This window comes from Myodes glareolus, chromosome 27, assembly GCF_982192425.1.
Source record: "Myodes glareolus chromosome 27, mMyoGla1.1, whole genome shotgun sequence".
Classification (NCBI taxonomy): domain Eukaryota; kingdom Metazoa; phylum Chordata; class Mammalia; order Rodentia; family Cricetidae; genus Myodes; species Myodes glareolus.
Genome location: NC_142052.1, coordinates 33,946,337 through 33,968,188, shown reverse-complemented (window position 1 = coordinate 33,968,188; position 21,852 = coordinate 33,946,337). Strand labels below are relative to the sequence as shown.

Sequence of the window (21,852 nt, the reverse complement as noted above, 5' to 3'; positions counted from 1 at the left end):
CTATTGCTTGGCATCTGTCTGGGCATTTTGAAAGCATTGGAAGTCATCCTTATGTTATTTTATAAATTTGCTTCTAAGATCAGAAAACAAGCTTTCCTTTCGTTTGGTTTCCCTTAGTAACTGATACTGAATGTGATTTAACTTTTGTTTTTTTTTCTGCCTGGATGATAATTACAGAACAAGCACCCCCTGGGCCCTCTTGCCTTTTCACAGTTTCCACAGAAGTGTGCTTTGGAGTATGGTGTGGGAGAATTGTCTATATTCTGTCAATCATGTTTTAAATAAACGCTGATTGGCCAGGCAGGAGGTGTAGGCGGGAAAAACAGACAGGAAGTGGAAATGATGCAAGGAGAGCAGGAGACTTCTGGGGAGAAGGAAGTTGATTCCTCCCATTCCTGCCCAGATCACCGAAGCAGCTGGATGTGAGCTGCCCCACTGAAAAAGGTACTGAGCCACATGGCTAAAATAGATTAGAAAAATGGGTTAATCAAGATGAGAGCGTTAGCTAATAAGTAGCCTGACCTAAAGGGCCAATCAGCTTTATAACTTACGGAGTCCTGTGGTTGATTTTCTCTGGGACTAAACGGCTGTGGGGTACTGGGAGACACAGAAAACACAAACAAACTGGCCCTCATGTTACAGGAGTAGACAGAAAACAATGCTCAGACGCTTCAGGTTTTCTAGTCTGGTTCAGGGATCCTCTAACCAACAAGGCCTCGGTGACTGAATTTATGAAAGCCTCTTGAGAAATAACTGGTTAACTAAATCCCTTGTCCCCAATTCCGTCCTGTGAGAGGGTATTTTAAAGCCTATGCTTTACTCTTCCATAAAAATAATTTTACATTTTAACAGTCTTGGAAAAGTCGGAAGCAATTCGGGGGTAGCTAGATCTGAATGTTGATGACTATTAACTTTCCACCCTCCCTACCAGTTAGAAGTAGACCTTTAACTCTCATCTTAATGACTTCTCAGAGATAGTACTAACTAATTAGCACGACCTTTTGTTTCTTTAGAACTTTAAGTTTAGTCGGGACATTAGACAAGTAATTTTCAATGGCTTGGGCACATGGCCTAGTAATAAACTAGTAATAACGTAGTAAAGAGAGAGTAAGGGAAAACAGCCATGGCCAGGACAGTAGCCCATGTGTGTGTGTGCATGCATGCGTGTGTGTGCATGTGTGTGTGTGTGTGTGTGTGTGTGAGTATGTGTGTATATGTTTATTTGGTAGGTATATATTTGGCAGTGTGTTTGAGGTACTGTTTGTGTTTGAAGAAACTTGCCTTTCTCTTCGGCTTCAGTCAGAGTCCCTGATTTCAGGTAACTCACTTTTACCTGGGCTGATACTCTTTTTTTCTCAGCGGGTAGGAAGATTAAGGATAGGTGACTGGCTGCCGGAGACTTGCTGGGCGAGTCCTGTACCACCCCCGTGCAGTCTCTGAGCCGCCCCAGATCAGAGTGGATTCTGTCTTGATCCTTAGACCAAACACTTGCATCTGGATCACAGAGGTCAAGTAAACAGCTGGCTGGCCTAATCTTGGTCCGAGCACCCTTATGGAACAGACTCGGTTTTACCACCAAGCGCATTGCTTCCTGGGTAAGCGATCCTTCAGCTGCGGTGGCGAGATCTGGAGATGGAAAGGCAGCCTTAATATTTTCCTTTCCCATGAAACTCAAAGCCAGAGAAACCCGCCTTTCCCGATGACACATCTACTTTAGAAACGTCTTACGGCCAAGAAAGCTCAGCCTGGTTGGTTGTGCCGCACCACAGTGTGGGCGAAGACGGGGAGCCTGTGTAGGAGTCCCGAGGCTTAATTTATTTTTTGCTTTAGAAGGAAATTCTCTTTCCACTAGAATTATGTCTCTGGGTGGGTGATTCATAAACAGAGGACCTGGAAATGGAATCCGTGTCTTGAGACTATTTACATTTTTAACCGTACCCAGCTGCTCCGTTGCCGGGGGATTTTCGACGTTGCAAAGGCACGGAGACCCTTATCTTTAGTGATTAAAAATTTAGAGCACGGCTGCATGAACACGTTGGCCAGTAAATAACATAAAATCGTCCGAAAGAAGGTGGCTGTTCTTCTCAGCGCACAGGGAGCCGCCAGGTTTTCGGTATTTCGAACTACGCTTTGTAGAGTTTTGAAACTGTTCCCCTGATGGGCAACAGCTGGGGCCCTGTTTTGAGTGACATAAACACTGCCCCCCGCCTCTCCCCCTGTCTCCGTCCACTTTCCGGGCTCAGGGCAAAGGATTAAGGAACATAGAAGTTTCTGCTTGCCATGCACACCCACAGCCATTGCCTTTATGGCCAAATAGTACTTTTAAAGAAAATGAATGTCAGAAAATAAATTACACTTAAGACCAATAGCTTAAAGATTAACCACTTAAGAATGTTGCAGAGGCCGAAAACGTTCTTATAATGTAGACATCACTGAATTTCCAAACATGCTTTTCTGCCGAACATGACCTTCACCAACATAGGCGGCGCTAGTTAATACATGTTCAGTCTTGTTTGCATTTATTATTATTATTATTGTGTGCATATGATTGTTTTGCCTGCATGTATCTACTTGCACCATGCATGTGTCCGATGCCCTCAGAGTCTAGGAGAGGGCATTGGATTCCCTGGAATTGGGCTGGTTGTGAGCCACCATATTGGTGCTGGGAACTAAACCCCAGAATTGTATTCATGTTCTTAACTGCTGAGCTATCTCTCCAGCCCCCACAGTAGCTGAATTCAGACAGGAGGCCAACTACACTCTTTTTCTTTCCCAGTCCACAAGAAAGGATTTTTCCAGACTCTTCAGCACCTATAATTCAGGGTTCAATCCCTCTCAGTGCTTTCGTGGCAACTTGTGAGATGTTTCTTGCAACACAGGGAAGAGGGGGCTGTTCTGCATTACCGTGATTGAATGCCCTATGCCTTAGAAGCTGCAATCACAGGTCAACCGCTTCTTCTTGGCCTCTTGTATCTGATTCGCACCTTTATAACTTGAGTTGAATGTATAAGTAAACACACTGTAAAGCATTTTTTTCAACTACTTCACCCACTGTGTGCCTAGTGGTGGAGCTGGGTCAATTATATTTACTTCCAGATATTGTCCCTGTGGAAAATTTCTTGTAAGAGCTCACAAATGACATCTTCTGGGAGAACTCAGCAGAGGGGAGAACTTGATTTCATATTAAGGAGTATGAAAATATGACTACACTTTGTGGCAAAATATGCTAAAACTAATGGTTAGAAATTTAAAAATAGATGCTTGTTTGAGGGTTCCCAGGGGCCTATGCATAAGACGTGCCGAAGAAGGCAGTAATCTAAAGCAAATTCTGAAACAGAAGTTTTGTCTAAAGGTAATAAGTCACACACGTGGATATTGTTATACTCTTCAATGGTGATTTTTATTTATCTATTTTTCTCTCAGTCAGTCCTATTTTCCCAATAGTCATAGTGTTATTGACAGCAATGACATCTGACGATTGATAATTAACACTGATACTTGTGAAGAATTTCCCATGATCGAGGAACTAACTAACTAACTAACTAACAAACTAACTAACTAACTTTTGTTGATCTGTCTTATAGCTATTACAGGAAGTATTTGAAATTATTCTTTTATAGACATGGAAACTGAGATATCATGTATATTAAACAATTGACCTGAAACAACTAATAAAAGTCAGTTTATCCACAAATGTAGACCAACAGGATACTGAATGAGCATATTATTATACATGTATAACCATGTATATATTTATACATATAATATGTATGTATAAGCATATGTATTGCTAAATATAACCGCTTCAGTCCATCTAACGCTACCTGTATGAATGTTTTCAGGGCTGGCCATTTGGCACTGGACAACCAATTGATGTGTTCTTCCCTAACTTCCTAACTTCATGTCATAAATAAAAATAACTGATGGTTTTGAAGCATACAGTTATAATATATGCATTTTGAGGCAGAAAACTAGGAATTTGGTGAAAATAAAGAAAGTTCATTTTGTAACACCCCTTTCCAAAAGTACTCATGTTTTAAGAAAAAAACGTTTTATGGAGAACCTAAGGAAATGCCTCTTCATTTTCAAAATCTCTTCAGTGTTTCTCAAGCCAAAGCCTGTAGCTAACTTTCACATTGTATTGTCTACTGTATGCAGGTTAAAGCTCACCTTCAATCATATCCTGAGCTATGTTTACTGTATGCAGGTTAAGGCTCACATTCAATCCATAGATAGATCGTGAGCTTTTATATTTCATTGTCTACTGTATGTATGGTTAGGTCTACATTCATTGATCAGGGACGTCTTAAATGTTTTGCTGCAGGATTTGCCCTCGAGAAGAGAACACAGTAATGATCAGTAAAGATTTAAGCAATTGTCTAGGGTTGCTTGTCATGGGAACTTGTCGTTAGGAAGTATGCCCAAGAAGTATTCATTCTAATGAGACAGACTGCAGACAAATGACCTTCAAAGATAGGGAATATAGCAGATATGACTGAAAAAGAGGGCAAATTCGGCGTTCTGAATTGAATGTCTTTTAAGGCTGTCAAGGCAGGTGGGCGTTAGGGAACTTGCATGGTGGAGAGAGTCCAGTATTCTATGAAGGGCCAGCCGCTAGAACGTCATGCTGTGTCAGCAGAAGCAGTGACAGCATCCTGGTAATACAGTCATAGTGCCTACAAGTTGTATTATCTTCGGGTTAGAAATAGCAGAGCAAAGTGAAGGTCCAGGCTTAGAAGACTGAGGGCGAGTTATTGAAGGGCCCAGTTCTCGTCCTATGGCTTCTCCTTCTTTGTAGATAAGGAACTTGTTTGTGTTGGCATAGTCTAGGGGACGCCACTTAGAAATTTCCAGTTATACATAGCATTTCTTGCCAAGCTCCCTTCACTCCGCAGACAGCAGACAGATAGTAAGTCCTGATGACTCATGTTTATCTCTGGTTGCAAGTGGGAGCCACACAGAAACTAAGTCGAGATGTGAAATAGAATACAGACAGGCAGACCTCTTTTCCTCTAACCAGTGTTTGAACTTTGGAAATAGTAAACTATGCATTAATAAGAACATAAAAATTGAGCTTTCCCAGCTACTTCCAGAGTAAAATCTGCTCCATTTCATCTTATACTTATTTTTTAAACGTTAATGAATAAAATAAACATCACTGTATTCAAATGCTGGAAACATCATTGGGCTTTTAGACCTATAGAAGGTAGTCATAGAACTAAATTTTCTCTGTGGTTTTCTGTTCGAAGTATTTGACTATTTTAAAAAGTTGACAAAAGTGAGAGGCGGTGACTTGTAGGGATGTGTAACTGACATTATGGAGAAAATTCACAAAAAAATTTGCTTTAATCTCCTTGTTAAGACAGAAAAGTCTTACTTTTTGGGGGGGGGTGGGGACTTCTGTGAACAAAACACCCAGGGCACAACTGTGAGACAACCTCACGAGAGTAGAACCGCAGCCTTAGTCTCTCACGCGTGGAAGCAGCATCTCTGAAGCATTCTCTAGTGTAGGTCCCCAAACTGCCCAGGTGATGAGACAGTTCCTCACCAGGTCTCAGCAAGCTACCTGGGAAAGGTGAAAAAATATATCCTTCAGACCCTTGCCCTCGCTGTGGGCCTCGTGCTGGGCATGGCTTCCCGTGCTTAGCACTATTACCATGGCAGTAAATTCTTACCTGTTTTATTATTGTCTCTTCTTTTTCTACCTCTAACCCCTGCAAGGCTGGGGCCAAGGCTGTTTATAGATTAGGAGGCGCAGATGGGAGGAAGACACTCACTGGTGGTGAAGGGGAATGGTTTGCTCCTTCGATTAAGGGATATGAAAATTCATTTGCCCTACAAGACTTGAGGACGAAGGTTTTTTTTTTCCAACAGAGGTAAGGACACACACAAACTCTGATTTTATTTTAAGAGGTAAAGGACAGGTAATGGTTGGACGACATGTGAACGGGCCACAGGAGGATGATCCTGCCTTGTGGAGAGGATGACTAAAAGTCAGGGCGACATTTCTGAGCAGGCGTCTCCTCCATGTTGCGCACGTTTCTAGTTCTGGCTAGACCAAGATTCGTGAACAGAGGTGTAAGGGTGCTCATTCTTAAGACAGCTGCAGCTTTCCCAGAACCTCAAGCTTCATGGTCCAGGTGACAAGGAGTCGAATGGTTAAATTAAGCCCCACGTCTAAACTTGGGACACCTTATTTTAGCTCTTTATGTTTTTAAAAACATTAGCTCTGTTTTTGTTCTTTGCAAAGTCTAAATATGATGACTTTATATCTTGATCCTATCCATCCCTCAGTCCTTCCCTACAACTCTGTCAAGAACCCTTATCAAATCTCCCTCCAATTTCATAGCCTTCCAATTTTTAGTTAATTAGAAAATTCTAACTTACTGAACTCAGCAAGTGTTGCCCTTACACACATAGCCCTGCACAGGGCCGCAACAGGTCCTCTCTCTCTCTCTCTCTCTCTCTCTCTCTCTCTCTCTCTCTCTGTGTGTGTGTGTGTGTGTGTGTATTATGGCTTCCAGTTTAGAATTGGAATATACTTCTAATAACCAGTGTAGAGCTAGACATAATTGGCTAACGTCTACACTACCAAAGAAAATGGCTCTCCCTCCCTATCAGCTGCCGACTGCTAAAAACCTATATTCAGCCCCCAAGGATATTTTTATTTATGCCTATTTGTGTGTGGTTATGTGGATGCATGTATAGACTCCTGTGGAGGCCAGAAGAGGGTGTCCGAGCCCCTGGAGCTGGAGTTCCTCAGTTTGTGAGCTGCCCTAGGTTGGGGCTGGGAACTGAACGCTGGAGCTCTGTAATAGGAGCAAACACCCTTACCCACTGAGTCATCTCTCCAACTCTGCAAGCATTTTAATAAAGACGAACTTCTTCTGCAGCTGAACGTGAATAGCTCAGGGAGATTATTTTCTATTGAAAACATTCTAAAATGAGGCCAAATTTAGTAGGGTTTAATACACAATTGATATAAGAAAAGCATATTTTTTGAATGAAAAGAATTGGTATTCAATCAGCTAAAACATCAGCCACAAAAATGAAGTTTTGGTTTGTATGATATTTGTGAAATGTAAGACTTTTTTTTTTTTAAAAAAAGCAAACCCTAATTGTTCTTTTTATGTTGCAGAATAATCAGAAGACAGTCTCTGTACCAGAAAAGTTCTTTGAGAGTCACGTTTTCAGAATGAGTGACAATTTGTTATATGAGAACAGTCTATGCATTGAGTCACAAGGTATATATTACATATATCAGCTGTATCAGCACTTTCAGTTACTAAGGGAAAATTTAGGGTAAATTACATTGTGTATCCCACTATCATTGTTCACTCCAGTTCTGCACATTGTGACCCTCAAGCCATCAATCAGTTGCTGCGGAATATTTGGTCACACTGTGAGCCATAAGACGGTGGGAGGTAGAAAAAGACAAGATCTCCTGAGGAAATTGGGAGCATGGGGATCTTGGGAGAGGGTTAAAGGGGAGGGGGAGAGGCAGGGAGTGGAGCAGAGAAATATGTAGAGCTCAATAAAAATCAATCAAGAAAGAAACAGTCTTATTTAAAAGAAGATGTTCCTCCGATTTTCTTCAGTCCATTTGTCATTTGTATGTATAAGGGCTATTGATTTTTGTAAGTTAATTTTTTACTCAGTTACTTTGCTGAAAGTGTTTATTAGCTGTGGGAGTTTCCTGTGTTATTTTTAGAGTCACTTCTGCATACTGTCATATCATTTGCAAATAACGAAAGTTCTTTTCCTTTCTAATTCGTATCCCCTTGATCTCCATCAGTTGTCTTATTGATCTATATAAGACTTATATACCATATTGCTACCTATTCAATATCATACTTATATATTATGTAAGTGTTAATATATATATTTATATATAATATATATTGTTATATAAGTATGATATTGAATAGGTATATAGAGTAGACAACCTTGTCTCAATCCCGATTTTAGTGGTATACCTTTGAGTTTCTCTTCATTTAAGTTGATTCATGCTATGGGCTTTATTGCATTTAGGCGTGTCCCCTGTGATTTTAATCTTTCCAGGACTCTTATTATGAAGGGGGTTAGATTTGTCAAAGGTGTTTGCTGTGTCTAATGAGATGATCCATGTGGGTTTTGTCTTTGAGTTTGTATATATGGTCGGTTACATTTATTGATTTATGTATGTTGAGCCTGTAACATGAGGGCCGGCTTGTTGGGGTTTCTGTCCCACCTGGTACCCCATAGCCGACAAGCCCAAAGAAAATCACACACAGGACTCCATAAGGTTATAAACTGATTGGCCCATTAGGTCAGGCTTCTTGTTAACTCTTATAACATATATTACCCCATTATCCTTATCTATGTTAGCCACATGGGCTCAGTACCTTTCTCAGTGTGACAGCTTACATGTTGCCTCTTCGGTGTTCTGCGCAGGAATGGCAGAGGAACCCTTGCTTCCCAGAATTCTCCTGTTCTCATTGCATCACCTCTACTTCCTGTCTGATTTTCCCACCTATACTGCCTGCCTGGCCAATCTGCGTTTTATTAAAATGTGATTGACAGAATACAGACAATTCTCCCGCATCATGAGCCATTCTTGCATCTCTAGGATGAAGTCTATTTGATCATGGTGGATGATATTTTGATATATTCTTGGATTCAGCTTGCAAAGTCTTTGTTGACATTTTTGCATGTATGTTCACAAAGGAAATTGGTTTGTAATTCTCTCTTTGTTTAGTCTTTATGTGGTTTGTTGTGAAATATTTGAGGCATAGGTATTGGCATTAACTTCTTCGAAAGTTTAGTAGAATTCTCTGCTAAAACCATCTGGTCTATATTTTGGTTTGGAGAGTTTTAATGCTTACTTATATTTCACTAGGAATTATAGGTCTGTTTAAATTGCTTATCTGATCTTGATTTTACTTTGATAAGTGGTATGTATTGTGAAAATTATCAATTTCTTTTAGGTTTTTCCAATTTGCTGGAGTTACAGAATTTTAAAGTATGCCTTTAACGATTGTCTCTGATTTTTCTCAGTATCTGTTTTTATACTTTCAATTTCTGAATTTGTTAAGTTGGATATTCTTTCTCTGCCTTTTAGTCAGTTTGGATGAGAGTTTGTCAATCTCTTAGATTTTTCTCAAAAAAAAATCTTTGTTTCATTGATTCTTTAATTTTTTGTTTCTCTTTTATTAATTTCAGCCCCGAATTTGATTGCTTCTTGCCATCTTCTCCTTTTTTGGGTGTAATTTATTTGTCTATCTACCTATTTATTTATTTTCTTTAAAAAATTTCATGTAGGTACTGAGTGCTATGAACTTTCCTATTAGAACTGCCTTCATGTCAGAGCCGGAGAGCAAGGAAAGTGATATCTTTTTTTTTTTTTTTTTGGAAAGTGATATCTTGATTGAGGTAGCTATTATGGGGCTAGCAAGAAACCTGGCACTAGAGAAATTCCCAGGAGTTCACAAGGATGACCCCAGCTAAGACCCTAAGCAGTAGTGGAGAGGGTTCCTCAACTGGCCTTACCGTGTAATCAGATTGATGACTATCTTAAATTTGACCATAGAAACCTTCATCCAGCAACTGATGGAGACAGGGGCAGAGATCCACAGCAGAGCACTGGGCTGAGTCCCCAAAATTTAGTCAAAGAGTGGGAGGAGCGATAACATGAGCAAATGGGTCAAGGCCATGATGGGGACACCCACTGAAATAGCTTACTTGAGCTAATGGGAGCCTACCAACTGAGGCCTGTCAGTGAGGGAACCAGCATAGGGCCAAACTAAGCCCTCTGAATGTGGTTGACAGTTGTATGGTTGAGGCAGACTAAGAGGCACCTGGCAGTGAGACCAGGATTTATTCCTACTGCTTGTACTGGGTTTCTGAAATCAATTCTCTTTGGATGGATGCCTTGCTCAGCTTAGACACAGTGGAGAGGGCCTTGGTCCTGCCACAAAGCAATGTGCTAGACTTTGTTGACTCTCCATGGGAAGCCTTGCACTTTCTGAGGAGTGGATAGGGGATGGGATGGGGGAAGGTGGAGGGAGCAGGAAAAAAGGAGGGAGTGGAAGCTGGATTACACATGTAAAATAAGAAAAGATAGTTTTTTTTAAAAGTAAGTTAATTAATTAAAAAATGAGACAATACCACCATTATTAACCTTCTCGACGTGTAGCTTTTGTTGTTGTTGCCCTCATTAAATAGCATATAATTGACTGTTGAAAAATATAAGAAAAAAAAAGAGCTGCCTTCACTGTGTCCATAAGTTTAGGTATATTGTATATCCATTTTCATTCAATTCTGTGAAGTCTTTAGTTTCCATCTTAATTTTTGCCTCGACTCATTTTTCATTTGGTAGTGAGTTGTTTACTTTCCATGAGATTGTTAAATATCTGTTGTTTCTGTTGTTGTTGATATCCAACTTTAATCTGTGGCGATCTGATAGGATTCAGGCCGTTATTTCAAGTTTCTTTTATCTGTTGAGACTTGCTTCATGCCTAAGTATGTGGTCAGTTTTGGCGAAAGTTCCATAAGATATGATGAAGAAGATATTTTTTTTTGTGTTTAGGTGAAATATTCTGTAAATAGCTATTCTGTCCATTTGGTTTGTGATATCAGTTAGCTCCAGTATTTCTCTGCTTAGTTTTTGTTTAGATGATGTGTCTATTGGTACAAGTTGGGTCTTGAAGTCTCTCACTATCAGTGTGTGTGTATCAATATGCAATTTAATCTGTAATAGTGTTTCTTTTATGAAATTGAATGCCTTTGTGCTTGAAAAGATGTTAAGAACTGCCAGGTCCTCTTAGTGAAGGCAACTAGTGTCCTTCCCCATTTCTTCTGAACTGTTTTGGTTTGAAGTCTATTTTGTTGGATATTAGGATGACTGCAGCAACTTGCTTCTTAGGTTCATTTTTTTTTCCCCCGCAGAGTTAATGTCTGCCCTTGATCTTAAGGTGTGTTTCCTTGGATACGACAGAAGGATGGATCCCATTTCTGCATTCGTTCTGTTAGTCTCTGTCCTTGCTGGGGAATTGAGACGACTGATATTGAAAGATATCAATGAGCAATATTTGTCGATTCTTATTGTGTGTGTATGTTTCCCTGTTTTGGTTGATATGGGATTATTTATTTCCTATGTTCTCTTGAGTGTAGTTAACCTGTTTAGGTTGGAGTCTTCTGTAGGGAACAATTTGTTGATAAATATTATTTTCATTTCATTTTATTATTGAATGTCTTATTTTATCCATCTATTATGACTGAAAGTTTTGCTGGGTATAGTAGTCTGGGATGGTGTTTATCATTTCTTTTGTGATCTCTCAGAGTCTGTGGTATATATAGCTTATCTGTCCAGGCCCTTCTTACTTTTTTTAGAGTATTCATTGAGAATCAGCTGTTTTTGTTTATGTTTTTGAGAGAAGGTTTCACTGTGTAGCCCTGGCTGTCCTGGAACTCATGGAGATCTTCCTGCCTCTGCCTCCTAAGTACTGGCTTAAAGACACTTACCACAACCTAAGTCTTGAAAAAGATACTATCTGAAAAATATGTGCTGGGCAAACTGGATATCTGCTTGCAGAAAATCAAAAATAGGTCCTTGTATTTCATCCTATACAAAAATCTCAGCTCAAAGTTGATTAAAGACCTCGAGGACTTGAAACTTAAAAACTCCTGAGCCTTGTCCTTTAGTAAATATTGTTCAAGACCTGATGGCTTACAGGTATGCAAAATGCTCAGAATAAAGAATAATATACAGTTTTTACCTGGCAGGAGCTCCGAAGACAGGAGGGTCAGTGGAAATGGATGATGCTCATTTGGAGAATGGAAAACTATAAAGGATTCCCTATTTGTGGGCCTTTAATCTTCAGGATTTATATTGAGGTTCTCTTTCTCCTTTGACCTTGAATATTTGGTCAGTAGTCAACACGTAGTTCCCTCTCTCACTCTAGAGATTAGCCTGGTTTATGGTATAGAAGATGACTAGTAAATATTTGTTGAAAGGAATTCTTTGTTGTAACTGAGCTGCAATTCTTGGGATTGAAAGAATATTATATGAATTGCAAGAGTCATGTATATCATCTGCTGACATATTAATGTCTGCTCAGCTTGAACAGAAGGACAGGCTTTTGGGGAGAGAGTAAGGTAATACAGAAATCAATTTTGACATGAAATGATCCAGAACATTTTGTGGCATTCTGGAGTTGGTGCCAAGGGTAGCATATGAAAACTATATTTTACAGTAGTCGGCACTCACGAAGTGTGACATCATTACATTTGCTACTGGTTGATCTCCAAAATTTACCTCTGGACCAGTTCTACCTTCTATGACACAGGTGTTAATTCAAGAAATAAATCTTGTTTGTACAGACGTATTAGGAGCTACAGGGAAGGACCTTGTGAGCTGACAAGGCTTGTCCTTGAAGCATATCACCATAGCAACTGTAAGGAGAAAAAACTCTTTTTACTATTTATACATAAAAAAGCTGGAAATTTATCCATAGAATCATATAAATTATAAACATACAAATTAAAAATTGAAGTAAATTCTAAATGTTCTACTACATTTAGGGCAAATTTTTCGTGACTAGGTAAAATAAATATTCTACTAATAGTCTCAGAAGATTTAAATACATATATATATATATAATATATATATATATATATATATACACACACTGAATATTGAATATACACTGAATCATTGGCTATGCTTAGGTGTTTTCCATGTTTTCTACTCATTAACTTAGTTCTTTATACCATCATGGTGGAGGAGTTTTTTTGTTTTGTTTTGTTTTGTTTTGTTTTTGTTTTTTTTTGGTACAGGATCTCTCTGGGTAGCCCAGACTGGATTTGAACTGGTGACCTTCCTGTCTCCACCTCCAAATTGCTAGGGTTGTAGGCTTGTGCTACCACATTAAACACCTGGATTTCTACTCTGCGGTTCTCAAATATGAAGGCTCAGAGGTGCAGTCACTTGTTTCGTGACACCAGCGAACACTAGAGCCTGCATTTACTTTTTTGTGTCTGTTTTAAACTATTGTTTCTAAAGTTGGCATTGAAAGTAATGAGTTTTATTACACCATTTTTGAAACATGCTTTATTATTTGTTTCTCTTCACTGCCTAACCCCCCTAACCCTTTGCCTCTGGGTCCCCTATATTTCTCCCTGCTAATAGTCCCCTTCTGTGTTCACACCACACAGCTTCACACTTTATCTTCTTTCTGTCTCCCTTAAGGTCTTCCTCTCTTGTGTTCTCCTTTGTAGTTCATGACCCTTCCCCCCCCCTCTCTCTCTGTGTGTGTGTGTGTGTGTATGTATGTGTGTGTGTGTTTGTGTGTGTGTTGTAAACCTAGGATCCACATGAGAGAACATGTGGTATTTCTGAGGGTGGAAGTGTTGGTACATGATCTCATCATATTTCTATTCAATTCTGCAAATTGAATTGTAATACACTGAACGACTATGGTGCCTAAAACTCCCTTTCCCTCTTACTCTTTACAGAAAATGGGGTAAACCTGTATCCCAAAGATATTATTGATACAATTCTTTTTAAACCTCAGCATGTGTAATTTGTCCAACTAACAGCTTGGGACTTTTATCTGACGCTTTTCCTCCAGGGTACCAACTGCCCCTGTTTAGTTTAACAATACTCTATCACATTTAGCATTGAAAATCAAAACTCTGGTTCAGAAAAACGGGACAGTAGCCTCCTAACTCTTACTTCAGTGCATCTCAGTACATGCCATACTTAGATTATAGTAAGTTTTTCATAATGTAAACTTCCACGAATTAGCTGCTATATTATATGAAGTGTCATGACTCTACTGGAAGTTACTCTTCCTTACTCTTGGATTTACATGGATGATGCTGTCATCCCATGATTCTGCAGTCATACCTCATACAAGATTCAACTTTCTTCAGTATTACAAATGGACCAGACAGATCAGGTTCTTCAACCAAACTGCTTCTTCCCCAGAGCTTAGGACTAAGAGAATCACAAGAAAGAGAAATGGAAAACCTCTATGTGTAGGAGGCTCTTTGGCTTTAGTGGCTTTTGTAGTTGCCAGTAACACGATGCCTTGCTCTAATTTCGCAGTGTCCAGGAGTTCGGATGCATTAAGCCATCAAGTGGCAGTAGGGATAGATCCTGGTTCCACTGCCAGTGGCCTCTCAGACTGTACAAGTCACACAACTGTCACCCATTCACAGGGCCTAGCTTAGTACTATGCAGGTACCCCAGCTGTCAGTCCAGAGACAGTGAGTTCCTACTAGCTGGGGTCAGCTGTTTCCGTGAGTTACCCCATCATGTTCTTGACCCCTTTGCTCATATTATCTCTACTTCTTCTCTTTGACTGGACTCCAGGGGCTTCAGTGCTTGGCTGTGGATCTGTGCATCTGCTTCCATCAGTTACTGGATGAAGGGTCTATGATGACAATTAGGATGGCCATCAATCTGATTACAGGGAAGGCCAGTTCAGGCACCCTCTCTACTATTGCTTGGAGCCTTAGCCGGGGTCATCCTTGTGGATTCCTGGGAATTTTCATAGTGCCAGGTTTCTCCCTAACCCCACAATGCATTTCCTTATCAAGGTATCTCTTTCTTTGCTCTCCCTCTCTGTCCTTCCCTACACTCCATCATCCCGTTCTCTCATGTTCTCCTTCCCCCTGTTTGGATTGTTTTTGTTTGTTTGGTTGGTTCCTGGGTTATTTTTATTGTTTTCAAGGCGGCTTTGCCTGAGACTCATCATATTGTCCAGGAGTGCATAGGTTCACAGCCATCCTCTTGCCTCAGCATCTCACGTGCTGTGATAACAGGTCTGTCAATCCCCTGACAATCTTCACTCATTCGTCCCCTTTGAGTCCAGCTGTATCAATGTTTACTTACTCTGCCTTTCCATCCTTTTTCTCCAATTTATTTCTGCGTCTCCAGGCTTGTGCTATAACTCTTATTGTCCATACTGTTTCTTATTAATTTGGCTTGTCTCTCCGGTCATCTCTGTCTTTTAAATGGGGGTAATTGATCTCATTTGTTGCAATGAGTCCCCCAAGTCCATGTATATAATCTCTCCTCAGACCAGCTTTGAGTTCTTGTCCCTCTTGGACCAAGAATTTCATGAGGAGCCTCTAGCATTCTGTCGTAGAGTCTAGCGGCTTATGCCGTTCACTTTGCTGGTCAGCACGAGCTGATGTAGTGATTCCCTAGTTAGTTCATGGCAAAGAGAAGATGGGAGGGTTGGGAAGGGCAGTGTTTCCAACACGCATGCCTAAATTGGCAGGTTAGGTTGAAAAGGCATCAAAGAAAGGCATAATCATGGCTCAAAGACCACGCTTTCTCAAAGCAAAGAAGGCAGAGAGGTCTTTCGGCATTGAGCAAGAGGTCTTTAGGCATTGACAGGGTAGTCAGGAAGGGAAACTACAGACGGACAGAGGTGACATTCTGTAGCTGGGGAGAGAGGAATGTGTATAACACAGCAGTGACTCCTTATGGAAGCCACTGGTACTCCAACCCCCAACAGCAAGCGCACATGTGGAATTAGAGCTATTGTGTTATATTAAAGATGGGGTTCTCAGCGCCTTAGACTTCCGGTCATTATTGTATTTCCATGTTTCTCTGCTGGTTATTTTGGCCTTTTTTGTTAAAGACGAGCTGAGGATACACATATGAGATTGTTTCTGGATTTTCTTTTTGATCTCACGGTCTATGTGTGCATTCTCTCACCAGTACTACACACCACCCGGCTCTATAGGAAGTCTTGAAGTCACATCTAAACTAATGTAAAGCACAAAGAACAAAGGATGATGAAGTATGACTAGTGTGTGCTTCATTATTATTGGCCTGGTTGAATATTGTTATTATGGTTGAAGTTAATGCTGTCGAGAACCAAGTACGTGCTTGGGTGAAATATTTGAAACTATGTAATTTCCTTGAGATGATCAAGAATTTATTTAGTCATACCCCCACAGGAGAAGGATTCTTGTTGTTTTTCAAGTATCACTGGCTTTTCCTTTGCTAGCCTCAAACTCCCACACTCCTTGTCTCATCCTTCCAATGATTATAGGATTATATTATAGGATTATAGGATCCACTTACCTGGCAGTACAGCGGCTTCTAAGTTTGCCTGCACCAATGCCCCATTGGAACGTTCACAGTTAATAAAAATTATCAGTACAAAATCAAAATACACTAGATATTTAAAAGACATTTAGAAACTCCTTGGGATGGTCACAAAGCAGTCTTGAAGGCATCGGGCATCGGGCATCGGGCTTCTGTTTCTCTCTGTAGTGTTGTGCTAGACAGTATGGACATTTTGGCATGCCATGTTGCCTTCAGGACATTATTGTCAACATTTAACAAACAGATTGCAGACACTTTGATTGATAATGTGCTGAGTCTGTCGACTGATTAGAATTGGCATGTTGGCAACACATTTCACAAGTTCTAAAGCGAAATGGACTCGATATTTGTTTCTGTGTGATGTCTGTTTTCACTAGAGCTGTGAGCGTATTAATCACAGTTATTCAACATTTTCTGATCATTATAAAAACTGTGCTATAGCTTAGTCTCCTGGTGTTTGCTTTGCTCCAAAGACCTGGATGCTTGTGGTGCCTTTGTTCCTTCTGTTAACTTTGGGTGTCAGTAAGAAAGATGTTGAAAACACCATCTTACTGCAGTCTTGTTGATACTGCACTAACCACTGGCAAAGGAGAATGATTTATAACCTCATGATTAATCTTTTAGTGGTGCCATGTTCCTGGCTGTGACATCTAAAGTGTCCCTAAACTTTTGATTTTTTTTCCTCCTGTTCTCTACACGTGTGAGAAAAACCTAGGGGATCCTGGAGCCAGAAAGTTTTTGCTCCATCTGGAAGTCTGGTAAGATCATTTTCAGAGCGGTTGGTTCTTTGTTACAGCAAAAGCAGCAGGCACATCTCAGAATGGCCACTTTCCCCTTCTTTCTGCCAGAGACATGAAATCATCTTTCTTGGCTCATCACCATGAGCCCTGGTGGCATGCTGGGAGGCAAAGCTCATGAAAGTGTGAGGGCCATAAAACTGCAGTCCTGGGAGGTTTGCATCCAGGGCAGTCCACACCTTCCCCATAACTTTGTCAAAATTCCCAGGTCATGATTCTGGTACTTTCTGCCTCAGCTAAACTGATCTCAGTGTGTTGCTCTATAGTTTAGTCTCCTGTCTGTCCGGACTCTGGAGTGTGGGTTTGGATCGTGAGCTAGTTCTCTGACGGGTCCAAGAGAAGTCATCAGGTTTCATCTTGCTGTATTTTTTTCCTCTTATTTTAAGGACGAGAGTGATACTTTTCAGCCCTGTATCTGTCAGTGTGGAAGCTAGAAGTTCTTGCGTTCTTTAAAAGCACCTCTTCTGTGCCCAAATCTTGAAAAATGTATTCACCTGAAGGGAGTTTAGAGAGAGGCTGTGGTCTTTCTCTTACATGTCTCATCAGAATAATTTGTTACTGATGGCTGGAATGAGGAGAACATAGGACACTGTACACAAATGTACCCAGAGTTAGTGATACAGATATACCTGTAGTTATTAACATAGCTATAGGTCTTTGTCCTTGGAGTCTGGAAATTCTAGTCACTGCTATTTTTTCAATGCAAATGAAGCAAAGAAATGTGTGGTGAATTACTGATGGTTGTTATTAATATCACAGATATTCCTGCTATCTGGTTTCATCGGGCATTTGCTGGTCAAGCTGAGGAAACAGCCTGAGTTGGAACTGGTACACAGTGATACGTGGGAATGGCAATCCAGGTTGGGATGATCTGTGGGACCCTCAGAAGATGTGGAGGGGGCAGGGAGAAGCCTGCAGCTGGCATTCTGTTACAGTGTAAGGGAGGAGCCCGAAAGATTGGGTCTGGGGTAGCAGAGCGTGGAGGAGACCTGCTGGCAGCCTACCTAGTTTCCAAGGAGTTTTTTTAATTCATACTTGAAAAAAAATAGACTTTCTCTATTCTATATTCCTTTTCAATATTTTTCAGACTCATCCCATACTTTTTCATCTAAGGTTCCTTCATCTGGAAATCAGGGATTATATTCATAAACAATTCACAAGCAATCTAACAGTTGTTGTGATTTTAATACTTGTGCTCCTCCTTTATTTGAAAAACCGAATCATAAGCTCAGCATCAGGCAAAGACTTGTGTTTTCTGTCCTGTTATTCTCTTTCACCGCCTTCTCTGAGAGTCCCTACTCTCTTAACTCATAGTCAGCATCAGGTCCCTGTACTGAATAGCCCTGTTTACTGCTTAGTGGCGGCAGGAATCAAGAGAATGGAGGTGGTCGAGGAGGCAGACTAAAGTCTCAGGCACTAGCTGTTTTTATTCAGTGCTTCAGATAATTTATACTGTGAAGGGGTCACATGAATAAAGTGTAAAATCACAAGGTCACGCTGCACATGGCAGACAAGCCACACGCGTGTGGCAAAAGCGTGCTTTTCCTATGAAATAGCATCGCCACTTGCAATGAATAATCTGAGGTAAACTCACTCCAATCTTCTATACCTGTGCGGCGCATGAGAACATAATTCAAAAATAATATATTGTGCTTATGAAGAAACTGAGTCACAAGACTCTTGTGCTTATTTCTTGGAGTTTTTAAATGTTAAATCAGAGGAGATTTTGCAGTTGATGATATATAGTAGGCTATTGTTCTTCGATTAAACCTGACAGTCCTTTTCTATTAAGGCTAAGTTGGCATTATTTACATTGAAAATACTGTTGTTTTAGGAACTCGTTCTATTACTTCATATTTTCATATACATCACTTCCTTTTGTCCCAGCTTCATATCCTCTATTAGATACAGAGTTCTCTTCTCTTCACTAAAAATAACGCATTTTAGTTTTTATAATGTTGATCCTTAAATTAGAATTCCTATCCATGTAGACCCATTCCTTGTGATTAACTAGGTTATAAATCCACAATACCCTTAACAACACAAGACTTGTAGCTCTCTTACCTCTTTCTTTCCTTCCAAACCTCATGGTAGGGTCTAAATTTATTCTAAGTTATTATAGACATACTTTTATGCGTTATATAGATGCTTTTAATCACTTTTATTTTTTCATATCATTTGATTTGTTGCCTTAATGTTTTTGATTTTCTTTGATTCCTTTTCCCAAAAGTGTCAATGTGCTGTTTGTATGACAAACTCTCCAGGACTCTGCCTTAAAAGTTTGGTTTTTCTGAAGAAGATCTAAAAAATAAGAATTCATGTGTGAGATATTTAATAACATAGCTACACAAGTACAGCTACTGATGTATGGAAAACTGAACAGGAAGAGTCTGAACTTATCCAAAGGTCAGGTTACAGGCAAACTTTCAGCCTCACCATAGTCTCATGGGAAGAGTTGGAGTAGATTAAGCTGGCAAAATCATCTCAATTTGGGAAGGGAACTGGGTTTTTATACACCCACAAAGACTATGGGCTACTACCACAGGGTATAAATATCTATAAACTTTTACTTCTTTGAAGGTATGCTTGAAACATTTTCAGTATCCAGAAGGCAGCTTTTTCTGAATCATCTATTCCTACAAAAGGAACAAAATTATAAAGAATCCAGACGGTGGATATGTAGTCCATGACTAGTTTTATGTGTCACCTTGTCCAGGTAACAGGCTTGACCAGATGACTGGAAAAACACTATGTCTGGCTGTGTATATAAGGGATTCCCAGAAAACAATATTAGCATTCGAGTAAAGAAGCACACTCATCAATGCGATATTCAGCTCCACCAGGGAAACTCACAGTTTTTCTGGAGGACAATTTACTACAAACGCTCAATAACTATGTGGTTGTTGTTCTTGACCTTATAACCAATATTCATTATTCATTCACCTAATTCATCTAAGAATTTTCCACTTTGCTTGCAACCCCTGCTTCTGGTGACTGATCTGAAGTCTGAGGCTCTGAGAACCTCGTCTTTAATATAACACAATTCCACGTGCGTACTTGCGTTGGGCATTGGAGTACCAGAGGATTCCATAGTGAGTCACTGCTGTATTACATACGTTCCTTTCTCTCCAGTTATGAAGTGTCACTTCTGTCCATCTGTAGTTTCCCTTCCCGACTACCCTCATTCCCTTGTTGACTACTTACAGGTCCTTCTTGCCTCCCTTGCTTTTAGACAGCATGGTCATTGAGCCATTTTTATAATCTCTCTTGGCCTTTGGGTCCTGGATGCCCTTCAACCTTACTGTCACTTATAGTTCTTACACATGTATTCCATGTGACAACCAAGTCCTGCCATCTACTTTCCTCTCCTCTCATGTCTTTTTATCCCCAGTGACAAGTTCCAGAATATTCTTACCTGCCATCAGCCTTGGTCTTCAGAGCAGCATAAGAAGCTTCTCAGTAACTCTGTCTTTGCCCAGTGCCTTCCTTAGCACCATAGTTAATGAAATGTTCTCCAGCCTCTCCCAAGCAAAGTCAACTGTTGGGCTCTCAGGTCCCAGGCAATAGATTCATTTGGGAATATTCATTGTTCTGGAACACTTGCTTCCTTCCCTCAACACTCTAATTTTTTGTTTTGTTTTGATCATCTCTAATTTATTAGTAGACAGAGTCATGATTTTTACAAGTTTCCAATAGGCATCTTGGAAGGATTTCAGAACTTGGTCTTGAGATGTGTGCCAGGGTGTTAACTCCTGTGTCACACTGAACACCCCACCTTTGTGTATACAACCTCTTCTGAACTCAGCTTTAAGTTCTGGTCCCTCTTGAGTCAGGAACTTCATGAACTACTTCCAGGCATTCTGTCTCAATGTCTAGCAGCTTATTTCACTGCATATCATTAGGAGAGGTAGGATTCTTCAGTCAGACTATGTAATATTTGATAGTGTTCTACTGGGAAGAGAAGAGGCAGAAGGCAAATGTGTGGAGGGCATCATTTCCAACATGCAGGTTACTACTGGAGTTTCCATACAGTCTTCAGGATCCATTTAGAAATCAGCATTAAAGGAGATGAAACAAATTTCTTCTCTCTTTTTAAAGAGAAGATTTTTGAGGAAGAATCATATTTTGAAATTTTATATATATATATACACACACATATATAGTGAAATAACATATATATCTGTATATATTTGTTTTGTTTTGATTATATCTCTATGTTTTGTTTTGATTAATATGTCTTAATTGCCCTCATTCATGGGGCTCAGTGTGTTATTTCCACAACATATACAGCATACAGCACAAACTAGCCAAGCCCAAGTTTTCTTCATTCACATCCTCTCACCTGAGTCTCTATACATCAACATTCTGAGGTCAAGTCAGTGATTTTTGGATGTGCAATTAATTAACTTTTGAGCCAGGGTCTTTACTATTTAGTCCTGGCTAGTCTGATACTCACGATGTAGCCCAGGCTGGCCTTGAATTCCTTGCCTTAACCTCTCAAGTGCTGTATAGGTATGTACCACCAATGCCTGGTCGCATTATTTATTTATTTAGTTGCTAATTACATTTTTCACTTAAAATATCTTTTATTTAGTTTTGAAAGTTTCATATATGAGTGCTGTACTTGTATCATTTCCCCCTTTCTCTCCTCCAAATCCTCTCATGGTCACTTCCACACTTCTCAAATTCTTGACCTCTGAGTTAATTTAATGTTGCTCATGTGTATATGAGTGACCACTTGGGATTGATCACCTCTCAGAGGCTGGTCCTTGGAGAAGACTGATTCTACCTTTCTTAGCAGTCATTAAACCTTCAGCTCTTTGTCTAAGTGTCTAGGGGGTGGGGTCCCGTGAGATTTTCCCAACCACATTTGCATGTCTACTAGCATTGTCATTTTTTTTTTCAGGTCTTATTTAGGCAGCCATACTGTTGAGATTTCATAGGCAC

The 21,852-nt window shown here is 40.1% G+C and overlaps 1 long non-coding RNA gene across 1 annotated transcript in view; it reads left to right on the top strand.

Moving 5' to 3' along the window:
- The first annotated feature begins 377 nt into the window (after nt 1-377).
- LOC146889372 (uncharacterized) overlaps nt 378-21,852 on the top strand; it is a 49,926-nt gene continuing 28,451 nt past the window's right edge. Inside the window, exon 1 of the long non-coding RNA XR_015736822.1 lies at nt 378-444. This is a non-coding gene — a long non-coding RNA (uncharacterized LOC146889372). The remainder of the gene's footprint in view (nt 445-21,852) is intronic.